Raw genomic sequence first — 14,877 nt, 5'->3', positions numbered from 1 at the left:
TACCTTTTTAAACGGACTTTGCTGCCTGCACCTGGTCGTGTGAGGAACGCGACGGACTTGCTGTTTTGCTGACCCCTTGCCTTCATTTTCACCAAGGCTCGCCGGACCCGCTTCGCGGGTCCCGCAGCGCGTCGTCTCTTGGGCGGCTGCAGCGAGAATTCCTGGAGGAGCGCGGGGACAGGCGAGTGAACCAGCGGGGCTGCGAGCACAGGCAGGGGACTCCAGTGTCCAGGAGCCCCTGCGCGCCCAACCAGCAACACCTGGGCTGCTCTCCCCGCTGGCCACGCCCCCGCCTATCAGCCAATGAACACATAGCTGTTCAGCCATAAGGAGTGCAGTTTCTCCGCCTCGCGGGAGCGAGCGGGAGCGACCGGGAGAAGCCCGGGACAAGGGCGGGACCGTCTGTGGCCGTCCGTGGTCGGACAAGGTTGGGTTGGGCCCAGAACCCTGGTTAAAACCACTTTTAGTATTATACCTTTTTTTTCTGTGTGGTATTTAGCCCTATTGTATTTAATAGAGAGGGGCTGTATTAGTATTTTTAGGTGGCATAGTGGATGTATCAATATTTATATTATATTGTATTTTATATATTATCCCACGCAGCCAGCACACATGGCGTTAAGATCTGGGAAACAACGTCTAGTACACATTCAAACCTCTAAGGGTGTTGTTTCTGGTCCCCTTGATGCTTTTATCTCTAGAGCGACAGGAATCCTAGAAAAGGAAATAGAAATGGTAGAACATAGACTGTCCCTGGATTTAGTTACCGGGAAGCGTTCTTCAATTGGCGCTCTAGCCCATGTTAAAAGCCCCGTAACAAACGCAGCTTTTAATTGTATTTCTACTACAGAGACAGAGGCGATAGTCCATATAGATGGCAATGGAGCTATCTCTTCCCCACCTCATGATAACAGAGAACTGAACCCTCATACCAACCAGACAAGCTATGAGGACGATAGCCAGTACATTGAGGATGATGAGTGTAGCCCGTCTGATGCATCACAGTCTTTTGTTCCCACTCCCCCTAGTGTGCCCAACCTGCTACAAGATAACATAAACCCAACATCCCGGAAAAGAAAATACGTTTCTAGTCCACAGGGGGAAAAGGTCCAAAAACAACCCAAAATTGATCCTACCCATAGGGTGAGTTTATCTCCCTCCCAGTCCCACTATAGTGCCCCAACGGTGTACTGCCCATCGTTGGCCCACTCTGGTTCATCAAATCCGTGCCCAACCTGTCTTAGCAGTGACGATATTCTGTTGGCTAAGATGGAAGCTATGTTAAAAACTATATTGCTCCCGGTCTTAGAGAGAACAAGGTTGATGACCGCCAAAATAGACGTTTTGGAATCAGCTGTCAATACCAACATGGGTCTTTTACAAAAATTAACTAAACCCGCTACTGGGATGGGGGATCGTAATTCAACTTGGGGCACAAATCAACAAGCGGGGAAATCTACAGCGATCCCCACGGGGACTTCAGCTGTTAATAATAAAAATTCCCTATTAGGGGTTAAACCTGCTGCCACTCTGACCACTGCCAGTAGAGCGCCCACAAAGGATAATCAGAGGGATAAACGCCCATTAACTGGTAATAATGCCGCAGCGAAACATCCCGTGTCGAACGGCCCTCTAAACCATACAAATATTACTTCTGTGCAATTACCAACAATGGGTAAAGACCAAAATAACTCACAACCGTCTAGGTTTCAGAGGTCGGATAATCGAAAAACACGACCAACACCTAGAGTCAACTTACCACCAGAAGCGTCCCAATACACCATTGTTTTAACTGGGGTGGCCCCCTTAAAAGATGGTACCAAAGTGTCACAAGGGGATTTGCGGAATAAGGTCATATTTTGGTTAAATAAACACCGTCCCCTCCCCCTCTCATCACCAACCGAAATCCTGTATGTAAGGAGAGTTGATTGGGTGGGTAAAGGCTTAAAAGATCTAGAAGGGGATTGTATTTTGATTTCTTTTAAAGACCCTTGGGTGGTGGACAGAATTCAAAGGAAAGCTAGATTTGCCCGCCTGGGTGATGTTCAGACCCTGTCCCTCGGCTACTTCTATCCCCACACCCATATTAACTACCAAATGGGCTCCAATCAGTGGAAAACGAGGGGGGGGAGGTTTCGAGAGCCAATAACACCCTATCCCCAACAGTACCCCCCGCTCTTTAACCACTTTGAGGCATTGTCTGATTTAGAGTGGATTGATTGACTGTTTGCATCCAGCTGGTCATCTAACCTGTCTATAGAGAATGGGGAAGCAGCGCAATATCCACCTAACCCTGTTTTGGAATTCAATACGGATCACCAACCTATGTCCAATAAGAAAGTTAGAATACCGGCCGCGTCAGCTGGGGCAAAGACGCAGACTGCTAAGATAGTAGAAAAGAGAGCTAGTATTGGGCCAACAAGTGTTAGTTCACCCAATACCTATTCCCCTGCCAATGTCAGCAACAACCCTGTAGAAACTGATTTTCTGATATCTAACTTTGTGTCCTGGAATGTAGCCGGAGTAAAGTCCCGCTTGGACTCCGAAGATTGGTTAGAGTTCATTGACAAACACGAGGTTGTTCTACTCCAAGAAACTTGGGCTACAGTACCCACACACAGAGTCGGGTTTATAAATTTTTTTAAGCCCGCAATAAAGAGCAATAAAGGGCGTGCTTCAGGGGGACTGACAACGTGGGTAAAACAGGCCTGGGGTTATTCAGTTTCTGAATTGCATGTGGATAATCCTGACATCTTGGCAATTAGGTTGCGCAAGGCAGGGGGCCAGGATATGCTTATTATTAATATCTATTCTCGTGGCCTACCAGGTGGGCGATGTCCCCAGTTGATAGGTGTCCCTTTAACTGGTTGGAATAAAGGTACTTTCATTATGATAGCTGGTGATATAAATTGTACTATCGAGCCACTCTATCTGCCTGAGGACAATTGGGGATTTGCAGAGGACGTAACATGGAAAATCCCGGAGCTAACGAATGGAACACTTGTTAAAGCAACGGAGGCCGCCCTGAGCTGGACTGCTTTTTGTCTTACTTGGGGGTTAAGGGCCGTAAATGGCCGTACTAAATCAGACATTGGCGCTAACTTCACATTTGACAATGGTGTGAGAAAAAGCCGCATTGACTATATTTTTTTTAAAATTGAATTTTGGAGCCTAATTGTTGATATGGAAATTGTTACGCGCCCGGAAAGTGATCACAATCCCTTGTCCATGAAACTTAAAATATATGATCTAATAAGATTGGCGGAACCTGATCCGATGGGGCAAGGGGTTCTGACTCTATCAAATGACCGGAGGAGACTTAAATGGTCCACCATATCAAATGATGCAACTATACAGGCTAATATAGAAAATGTGGTGAAGCTTGCACTAAATAATATGAGGTCTGATGTTGTTGAGAGGGACCAGATTGATTTAGATAAGATTATGGGTATTCATGATAAATGTTTTATCGAGCTTAAACAACTTCTCTCGAAACCCTGTAAGAAAAGTACTGGGCATTTGCAAGTCCCTAGAGCAAAATGGTATAACAGAGAGTGTAGGGAGGCCCATAGTTCCTTGATTGAGAAAGTGAAATCCAGAAACATGAGCGAAGTAAAGGTGGCCAGGCAAAGGTACAAAAGAGTACAATGGGAAGCGAGGAGGGCATGGGAAGATGACTATTGGACGGACCTCCTGGATGCCAGTAAGTCTAATAATCAGACTAAATTCTGGGACATTGTTAAATGCGGTAAGGATGGTAATTTTCGTACCCCATCCAATAACGTATCCCCTGAAGCCTGGATAAATTATTATTCATCCCAATTCTGCGCAGAGGTTGCCGATCCTCCAATCACACTGAACCTGTTATACGTAATGCCCCCCTGTGATGTGACGATGACCTTCACCGAAACTGAAACGGAGATAGCACTAGGCTTGACAAAGCGGGGGAAAGCCCCTGGGTTGGATCAAATCCCAGCTGACCTGTTTAAGGCTAATACTGCCCTTTGGGTACCTTACTTAACAAATATAGCCAATGCCATAGCGAGAGGAGCTTGTATCCCCAAAACATGGAAGGGGGCCGAGATTCTGCCTATACACAAAAAGGGAGATAGATCAAACCCAGGTAACTATCGCCCGATCAGTTTAATTGATTGTTTTCAAAAAGTTTTCGCCCGTATGATCCTGGCGAGAGTACAGGGGTGGATGGATCTTGAAAATATACTGTCCCCAATGCAGGCGGGGTTTAGATCCGGTACAAGTACCATCGATCAGGTGCTACGCTTCTGTATGATCTTTTGGAAGGTTGTTACGCTAGGCGGTGGCACCATTTTTGCTGCCTTCATAGATTTGAAGTCAGCATTCGATCTAGTACCGAGGGGAAAGTTATGGCAGGTTCTGAGGGATCTGGGTATGCCGGGGGAATTAGTTGAGTTGATTATCAGACTACATGATGAGAACTACGCCAGGGTAAGGTGGGGAGCTCAAGGTCAATTCACGGACTCGTTCCCAGTAACTCGAGGAGTCCGTCAGGGGGGCGTCCTCGCTCCCACCCTCTTCTTACTCTTTATTGACCAAATAGTTAAATTCTTCATGTCCATAAATACCGATGCTCCATCCTTAGCGGGGACTAAATTTCCTATGTTGATCTTTGCTGACGACACCCTACTCCTATCTAAAACCCGGGGAGGCCTACAGCGGGCCTTAAACCATTTTGAGGAGTTTTGTAAAAAAAATGACCTCCAGATAAACGTGGGTAAAACCAAGTTTATGGTTTTATCCAGGAAAAATCTAATACGCAGCAGCGTACAATTAAATGGGGTCAACTTGGAACAAGTTGAAACCATGACGTACTTGGGGGTCACTCTGGACCGTCGTCTGTCTTGGAAAGATCAAATAGCGACACAGCAATTGAAATTCGCCCAACTGACTGGATGCCTTCTGCGTGAGCAGAAGAAATCCATCACAAAACGGGTTATCCCCGCCTTGAGAATATATGATACCAAAATTAACGCAGCCACACTTTATGGGGCAGAGCTATGGGGGTTTATGGATCTTTCGAGTCTATACAGAACCCAGTGTAGATTTCTTCGTAACCTAGTAGGGTTACCACAATCAACTCCATCGATCCCTCTCTGTCATGATATGGGTTGTCCCCCAATCATGGATATGGCAAGATATAGAGTAGTGTCTACTTGGAGGCGCTTATGGACCACTGAGGATCTTGTACTGTTTGCAAAAGAGTTAGCAGAAGTAAAGGCTATGTGGGGCTCTGAGCGGATCCCATGGCTCCGCTCGGTGAAAAAGAGCCTGTGTGACATGGGCTTAAATCATCTGTGGGTGTCCCCAGATATTAATAATTTTCCCTCGAAAAAGGAATTCAAGGATTTATTTTGGGCCTCAACCCGCCTCTCCCTGGTACAGGCCTCTAGTTCTGAGGGTCTAACAGGGCGTTTCCTAAGCTTTAAGCTGGATCCTGCCCGTGAGACCTATTGGGATTCCATCACCAGGCCATTGGATAAAAAGCTTTACCATCAATTTCGGGTGGGCTCATTACCCCTGAATTCCTTTACTTCATCCTGGGGTAAAACTCCCTCAAGCTTCTGTAGTTGTTGCCCTAACCATAAAGAAACCGAGGGCCATTTTTTGTTTGCTTGTCCTCAATACACAGAACCCCGCTCCAAGTGGCTAAAACCCCTCTTCAAACGATTACCCTGTAGAAAATCTTCGGATGCAATATGGGCCCTAAAAACAAACACCTCTGAAATCATCGTGATATGTTTGGCCAAATTTTTAGGCTGGGCCTGGGCAATTAGAGTCAGAAAGAACCCAACTTCTTCGTAATTACATTCTGTAATGATTTTTGTGTGTCATTATATTTTTGGTATCAGGTTCATTTAATGTCTTGTGGAATCCACTAATGTTTAATAACCTTTTTATTGTGGTTTTAGCCTTAGTATAAATTTGATAAAATTTTTAAATTTGGTTTTTCATAATTGTTTGCATGTAGTGGTGGTTTTTTGATTTTCTTAAAAATGTTTTTATTCTGTCTTTTATGATTTTATTATCGAAATAAAGACACTAAAACCTGACCTGCATAGATGTTGCAGAGCGTAAACTGGCACTGCCCCATGGTAACCGCGACCTTAAGAAAGCGCCCCTCGCCGTCCCTGACAGGCCTAGAGTCTCCCCGCCTGAAGCCGTTCCTGCACAGTATTGCCACCCCCGCTGTTTTGGAGTCAGCTGTAGCCCAGAACTGGAGAGGGTACTTGGAGTGTGTCATGCGTTTCGTGTCCGCGCGCAGCAGGTGGGTTTCCTGAAGGAATATTATGTCTGGGTCACGTTGGAGAAGGTAGAGCCACGTTTGCCACCGTTTATTGGGGGAATTGAGGCCTTTGAAATTGAGGGTGAGAACCTTCAGGGGCCCAGGCGCGCATATAGCCATGTATCAGGGTAGGTAGGGTCCGCACATACCCCCTCGCTCCCCCCATAGCCAGTCAGCACTCTCACATCCCTCCAGCCAAGGGGGCGCCGCCACCCAGCCCCTCCGCACGCCAAGACGGAAAGTAAAAGAAAGGGAAGGTCCCTAGAGAGAGGGAGGAAAAGGAGGCAAGAGATCAGCAAGAGTCGAGAAGAGAGATAACAGGACGAGAAAGGCAGAAGAAAGAAAAGAAGCGGCCAGGCAGGCCACACATCTGAAAACAACAATTTCGGCCAACAGTGCCGTGGATCACTGACCCTAGAACAGGGCATCCTACACCTGAGGGTTCGGACGCTCTCTGGGATGTCACACCCGTAGGGGCAGCCGGGGCGGGTCAGCAAGATCACAGAGTTCGAAGTGTCAGGGGCCCCATCTCCCCCCCACCCTTCAATCCGAAGCCAGGGAGGAGTCAACAGTAGAGTGCGGGGTACCTCCCGCCAGTGGTGGAGTGCACGCGCATGGGGAGCGCGCCATGTGCAGACTAACCAACATCCCCCTTCCGGATAACGGCGTCAAGGGGTATGAAGTGTGCTCCTCTCGTTCCCCCTCCAGAGACTTGATATATGCAATAATGTCTTGCCTGGCCTGGGAGGTCGACTGCTCGGAAGGGGGGGGAGTGCGGCTGCGGCGCTTTACCGTGGTCCAAGACAGCTTGGCAGGTACTCTTTCCTGCCTTCGCGGCTGGAACGGACTCGCTGGAGGTGATGTCGGCAGGTGTAGGAGCTGTGCCGCTTTAGCGTAGGAACGCAGTGCTCTCCGCTTAGACTCCCACTGGAAGATTAGGGTGAACGGGTGGCCCCATTGGTAGGGTATGTTTAAAAATCTCAATTTCTCCGTTACTGGCCTGAAGGCGCGCCGCCTCTTCAGAGTGTTAGGGGCCAGGTCTTGGAAAATGTGTATTTTATAGCCCTTGTAGCGAAGGTCTGGTTTATCGCGCGCCGCTTTCCAAATGGCCTCCTTCTCAGTTAAGTGGACCCGTGTCAGAATGTCTGGGAGAAGGCCCGGCCTCCCCGCGGGCCAGGGGACGCGTTTAGCTCTATCCAAAGCCGGCGGGGAGGAGTTCTCATCGCCCCAGACCTCATGTAGGAGCTGCGCCACAAACTCCATGATGTCCTTCCCCTCTTCACCAATAGGAACACCCCAGATACGCAGGTTGTTCCGTCGGCTTCTGTTTTCCAGGTCCTCCTGCTTCACCTGGAGCTCAATATTTTGTTCCTCCAGGACGGCCAGGCGCTGCCACAGCTGCTCCTGATCCTGGGTGCGAGCATCCATCGTCCTCTCCAGGCCATCCACCCGGTTCCCCAGGTCCGTCACCTCCCGCCGCAGTTCCTTGACACAAGTATGGACTTCGGACCTCAGAGAGCCGATCTCCGTCTTAAGCTCCGCCATGAAGGAGGACATGAACGCTTGTGTGACCGGCGGAGAGTCCCCGGCCGTCTGGGAGGAGCCCTCGTTGTTGGGTGATGCGCCCACTTTCTCCCACATTGCCATGACAGTGTTGCCCTTGGGGGCCGTAGCCAGCCTGGCCCTACCCCCCCGAGACCTCGTCGTCACCAGCTTCGGTGGGGTCCGCGTGTCATCGCAATTCACCACCTCTCCACAGCCGGGTCAGGGATCCCACTAGCCCCTCCACGCGCAACCCCACTCAATGATCAGTCAAGGCGCGGGGAGCCAAGGTTCTGAGGTTCTGTGATTTTCGACTTCGCTTTGTATTTAGCCGCCATTTTGTGACCGTCGCCATTTTGTGTTGCCTTTACTCAGGCAGCACGGCGAACATAGTGTTTTTGCTTTTCCAGCTGTTTTGCGTCTCTTCTGTTAAAAAGTAATCCCTTGTCCTTGTTTACGAAACCGATGTCAGGTCTGGCCGAGTTTGTTAATCCATGTCTAGACTGATTGATCCTTGTTTAAGTTGACTGGGTCCCACCATTCTTTCTTTATTTTATCTTATTTGACTGGCCTTCGCTATTCTCTTCTTGTATTCTCCTATTACACAACTATCCTTTGAGACACGCAAATACGTCCTGCCACCTGCAAATTGAATTACATGCACTAGCATTGATTAACTTGAGGGGAGGAGAGAACACAAGGTCTGAAAGAAGGGTGTATTCAAGATACTTGATAGCTTGTTTTCAAACTTTTCCTATTTGTTAGATTTGTATGTTTTGGGAGTAGACATTGTAAATGTGTGTACTATAAAAGATTGTGCGCCACGGAATTAAGTGGCCGTCTCCTAAGAATATACAACTGTACTTCTTGGATAACTGTGCTTAGCTGCAGCTAATAAACCTTATTTTCTACGCCTAACAGAGTGTCTTGTGTCTCTGTCTGACAAGGCAGGTGAACCCGGAGATATTAGGCGTGCCCTGCGCCGCTCGGCCCATAAGGCCCGGTTTTCCAATTGGCGCCCAACGTATGGCCGGCTTCAGTGGTAGCGGTTCAACCCGAGGGTCGTGAGGAGCCTCGCAAGAAAATTCTGGAGGATTCGCGAACCACGTCAAGCGACCCCTGTATGTCGAAGTGGACCGAAAGTCTTTTGCAGCGCGGCTACTCCTTTCCGACGGCTGCTGACAACTGCTGCCCTGACTGCCGCCCTGCCTTGGCCCTCTGGTGATGATTGGTATCGCGAGACGTTAATCGGACATCTGTTGGCGTGAGAAAACACTTAGTTAAGTATTCGTGGGTAGCGCCCACTCTTTTGTCTTGTTTTTGTTATTCGACTTTTGCACTAGTCGAAGCCAAGGGGTAAGTACGTTTGTGCTGTGATCATTGTTTTAACCCCTTGAAGTTTGTGAACAGTCAAGTTCGTTACGAAATGCCTGGGCTTAGTAAGTTTAGGAAGTTTTGCTGTTTTGACTGTAATAGGGATTCCCGGCTAGAGGACTCTTGTCCAATTCCTCCGGTTGGAACTCCCACTTATGAGCTCTATTCGAAACATGGTCTTGGCCCCATTATTTTTAATAAACCATGGATCCGATATACAAAGAAAGTTGGTGTTCTGCAGTGGCCACAAAATGGTAGCTTTGAGTCTGACATATTAGATAACCTAGAAGCAATTTTTGTTTAAGAGAAAAGCCCGGCCGGCAATGTTTGACTCTTTCCGCCTATGGCGTAAGGAAGCCAAACAGAAAGAAATTAAACAGGCGAAAAAAGATAAGAAAGCGCAAGATATGACGATTTTACAGGCTGCCCAACAGCTTAAGAATAATGAGACTCATCAGATGATTGAAGTATCAGAAAGACAGCATCATATGGCAATAGATAGATGTTATCCTGTATTGCCTACTCCCCCACAGAATCAAGATCTTGACGAAGATCCCTTAATGTCCCATTTGTTGCGATTGCCTCCGCCCTATGTACAAGGTGCTAATGCTCCCCCACTGTTGCCGCTTGTTCAGCCACCTGTCGGTCTGCCACTGGTCCCGGCTCTTCCACAATTACCTCTTCCAGTATTTCCACCCCCGCCTCCTTTGCCACCGACTTCTGTACCTCAGTCTCCTTTACCGTCAGTTTCCTTTACAACTGTTAGTTCTTCTCCTGCTGTGCTTAATACATTGTCTCCCGTTCTACTGTCAGATTCACCTACAGCTCGAAGACGATTGGTTGATACTGTCTCTGGCCTTTTCTCCCCTCACTTTGGATCCTTTAACCTGACTCCTGCTTTGTCTCGAAGACAGTCTCGTAGTCAAGTTCCAGGTACTGACGAACAAACTGTGCTGGATAATCTTGCCCGTAAATGGATCAAGAGTGGTCCACAGTATAGTGTGCCCAATATCATGAGCACCTTTTCCCAGTGGGATGAGCCCAGACAGAGATATGTTTTTAATGTCATGTGTGACACTCTGGTTCAAGGTTGGGAAGATATGGAATTGGGTCTCGCTCCCCAGGGACTGTTAGATGTACAGGCTACGTTTGATAAGGGACTCATTGTGGGTTCTGAGGTTGAAAACGCTGTAAGGACACTTGTCACCTTTCGGTTTTTATTTTCTTCTCAGGCTTCTCTTGAACCCGATCCTGCAGTGAGACAAAAAGTGAAACTTTACCCTATGAGAGAAGTTCCTCCAATATGAAGAGATGCAGTTCCACAGGCAGGCGCTGTTCCAGCTGTCCCTGCTCATTTCCAGCGTATATGGGTACATGTCCCCAGGAAACGGTCTGAAGTCTTGGCGCTTAAACAGTCTTTACCGGACCTTCGTAAGAATCCTGCTGGGTATTATAAAGAGCTGTCCCAGACTGTTGATGCGTGTGTCATGAATTTGGCCGATATTGATTTGCTGATGGGAAATGTAGTCCCACAAGCATTATGGGCTCGGATTCGTAAGGAGGACCATGATCAAGCTTTAGGTGGTGCGTGGGCTGCTATAACTGCCGCAGATGCAGCACAAGTAGGTGGTGCTAAACCCGATGCTTTGATTACAGAATTGCCCGGTAGGATCATTGCCTTAATGAAAACGATGATGCCTGCCTTACGTGTTAACTGGGATAAGTTAGCTGCGTGTAAACAGAAGAAAGATGAGAGTATCTCCGATTTCTTTACTCGTTTCGAGGAGCCGTTTATTAACCATAGTGGTCAAGATATGAGTACTGAGGGTGGACAGCGAATATTTGTGGATAAATTCGTATTTAATTTACTTCCAGAATTATCGCATAAATTAAAAGACTCCGAGAGTTCGTGGGCTGTTTCATCGTCTGCCCAGATATTAGCTACTGCTCAGTACTATGAGAAAAGGGATAAGGAAGACAAGGATAAAATGGAGAAAAAGACTAAAGAGTTGAAGACGAAGGTCCTTTTGCAACAAGCTTATCCCCCTCGTTCTGCTCAGCGTCAATTGCAACAGCCTCCACAGTTTCAAAGATTGTTACAGAAATCTGCACCTTTTGTTCCACGACCTTTGTTGGGTCCTAATCAATGTGCCTATTGTAAAGAGGAAGGTCATTTTAAGAGTAGTTGTCCGGTTTTATTGCAGCGTAATGGTGGACTGCCAGGGCCTCGAGGCCGTGGTGGTTTTCAGTCAGCACCTAGGGGTAGAGGGCGAGGTGCGTTGTCTCAGGGACAGCGTTCTTTTCCCCCTCAGAATTCTATGAATTATTTTGATCAGCAGAATTCCCAGTCTGCACAATATTACAATGACGATTATTGTACTGAAAGCGAAAATCAGCATTTTCATACTAGCTAGGACAGCCATGGACAAAGCAAGGGAGTGGTATCAGTTCCAGTGGATCAGAATGGGCCTTATGTTGACGTTGTTGCATTGGGTGTTTCAGAGCAATTTCTTTTGGATACTGGTGCAATGAGAAGTTCTATCATTCATTCCAAACTCCCTGGGGCACCTTTGTCTGGCTTAACGAATGTTTCTGTAGGATTCTCTGGCGCCCCAGTTCGCAACCCGGTTTCTTGTCCTTTACCTATCTCCATTGGTCCTTATGATTTGGAAGCCCCGCTCATTTTAACGACTGGTTGCGGTGAGAATTTGTTGGGTTTGGATTTATTGGAACGTTTACATGCAACATTGTATTGTTCCCCCTCCGGTGTATATCTTACTTTGGGTGATAAATTGGTTTCTCCTATGTATTTGTCTAAGGATCAACTGCCACTTGAATTGCGTTCACTTCCTGCTACGCTTTGGGCCACGGGTCCGAATGATGTTGGTTTGCTCAAGATTCCACCTTACGTGATTACTGTCAAGCCTGATGTTAAATTGCCACGCATTCCTCAGTATAAGATTTCTAACGATGGCGAAAGAGGTCTGTTGGCTATTGTTTATGATTTAGTTCAGAAGGGTGTTGTTGAAGAAACAAGAGGAAATGTTTGCAATAGTCCTGTTCTGCCCGTTCTTAAACGTACTGATCCTTTCAAGCCTCCTGTATACCGTTTTGTGATTGATATTCGAGAGGTCAACAAAATAGTTGTCCCTCAGTTTCCTGTTGTCCCCGATATTACTGCTTTGCTCACAATGATACCTGCTTCGGCTGTTTGGTTCTCTGTTATTGATCTCAAAAATGCTTTCTTTAGCATTCCTATTGCTGAGGAAAGTAGGGATCTCTTTGGTTTCTCTCTCGGAGGCCGAAGTTTTCGATTTAAACGTGCACCTCAAGGCTATTGTGAGAGTCCCTCCATTTATAGTCAGGCTTTGAAATCTCAGCTTGACGCTCTTTCTTTGCCTCCAGGTGCTACTCTTATTCAGTATGTGGATGATATGTTAGTGGCTGCTGATTCAGAGGATGTTTGTAAAAATGCGACTGTTTCGCTTTTGCGTCATTTGTCCGATTTACATCATAAGGTGTCACCTTCTAAATTACAATATTGCCGCCAAGAGGTTACCTATCTAGGTCATCTCTTGTCGAAGGAGGGAAGGCGATTGACCCCAGAACGTATTCATGCAATTGCACGAATGTCTGTACCATCCACACAAAGGGAGGTGCGTGCCTTTCTGGGCATTACCTCTTATTGTAGACAGTGGATTCCAAATTTTTCCTTGTTGGCTAAACCTTTGTTGGCACTTACTCTGAAAGATACACCCCAACCTCTTCCTTGGACTGATGAATGTCAGAAGAGTTTTTCTGATTTACGTACTGCTTTGTGTTCTGCTCCTGTGTTGGGTACTCTAGATTATAGTAAGCCTTTCACACTCTATGTGCATGAAAGAGAAGGTTGTGCATTGTCAGTTTTAACGCAACAATTTGGAGACAAACAAAGGCCATGTGCCTATTTTTCGGCTACATTGGATCCAGTAGCCAAGGCATTGCCTAGCTGTCTCAGAGCAACAGCAGCAGCAGCGATCTCCATTCGTCAATCTGCTGGATAGGAATTGGATCACACTCTTGCTGTTATGGTACCACATGCAGTGGATACTCTCTTGAATAGAACGAAAACGCAACATCTCACGAGTGCTCACTTGTCTGGGTACGAGTTGACGCTTTTGTCTATTCACATACATATCAAGCGATGTAATATTTTAAATCCAGCAGCATTGTTACCTATTCCAGAAGAGAAAGATACACAAGAACAGCATGATTGTTTTCTTCATACAGAGGAGGAAACTAAAGGCAGGATAGATTTAAAAGACACACCACTCGTGGATCCGGATGGGATCCTATGGGTGGATGGGTCTTGTTTCAAGCTCCCTAATGACGAAACGACTGCAGCTTATGCTGTTACTACTTTGTATACAGTAGTAGAGACTGCACGCATTACACAGAATTCAGCACAAGTAGCTGAGTTGATTGCACTGATGAGAGCATGTGTGTTGGCAAAAGGAAAGAGAGTGACTGTTTATACCGATAGTCAGTACGCCTTTTGCGTGGCTCATAGCTTCGGTCGTTTGTGGAAGGAAAGAGGATTCTTTACTTCCCATGGGACTAAAATACAGCATGGTCAGTTGGTAATTGACCTTCTTGAATCACTTGCCTTGCCTATTCAGATAGCGATTGTGAAATGCAGTGCACATAAAAGGATCACTGATGATATAGGTCGCAGGAAAGATTTTGCAGAAGAGGTAGCAAAAGAAACAGCGAGAGATGCTACAAGTCGCATGAATGTTGCAGGCCCTGCAAGATGGGTTGGAGAAGCAGGAATGTGTGAAGACACAACAGAAAGTGTGAGAATGATTCAGGGAGAGGTTACAGAAAAGGAATTGACTAAGTGGAGAGAGAGTACGGGAATGTTGGACGCGACAGGGTGTTGGACGGAATTGTCAGAACACCAACGTTGGTTGTTACCAGATGCCTATGTACTGCCTGTAGTTACTATGGTGCATGGTCCAGCGCATATCAGTGCGAAAGGAATATGTAAGCTTTTGGCTCCAATATGGCAGAATGAAGGTATCCCCAGATGTGCGGATAATGTGGTAAAGCATTGTATTGTTTGTCATTTGTCCGATTTACATCATAAGGTGTCACCTTCTAAATTACAATATTGCCGCCAAGAGGTTACCTATCTAGGTCATCTCTTGTCGAAGGAGGGAAGGCGATTGACCCCAGAACGTATTCATGCAATTGCACGAATGTCTGTACCATCCACACAAAGGGAGGTGCGTGCCTTTCTGGGCATTACCTCTTATTGTAGACAGTGGATTCCAAATTTTTCCTTGTTGGCTAAACCTTTGTTGGCACTTACTCTGAAAGATACACCCCAACCTCTTCCTTGGACTGATGAATGTCAGAAGAGTTTTTCTGATTTACGTACTGCTTTGTGTTCTGCTCCTGTGTTGGGTACTCTAGATTATAGTAAGCCTTTCACACTCTATGTGCATGAAAGAGAAGGTTGTGCATTGTCAGTTTTAACGCAACAATTTGGAGACAAACAAAGGCCATGTGCCTATTTTTCGGCTACATTGGATCCAGTAGCCAAGGCATTGCCTAGCTGTCTCAGAGCAACAGCAGCAGCAGCGATCTCCATTCGT

The sequence above is a fragment of the Lissotriton helveticus genome, chromosome 6 (genome assembly GCF_964261635.1).
Source record: "Lissotriton helveticus chromosome 6, aLisHel1.1, whole genome shotgun sequence".
NCBI lineage: Eukaryota > Metazoa > Chordata > Amphibia > Caudata > Salamandridae > Lissotriton > Lissotriton helveticus.
Note: the sequence above shows the minus strand (reverse complement) of the source record.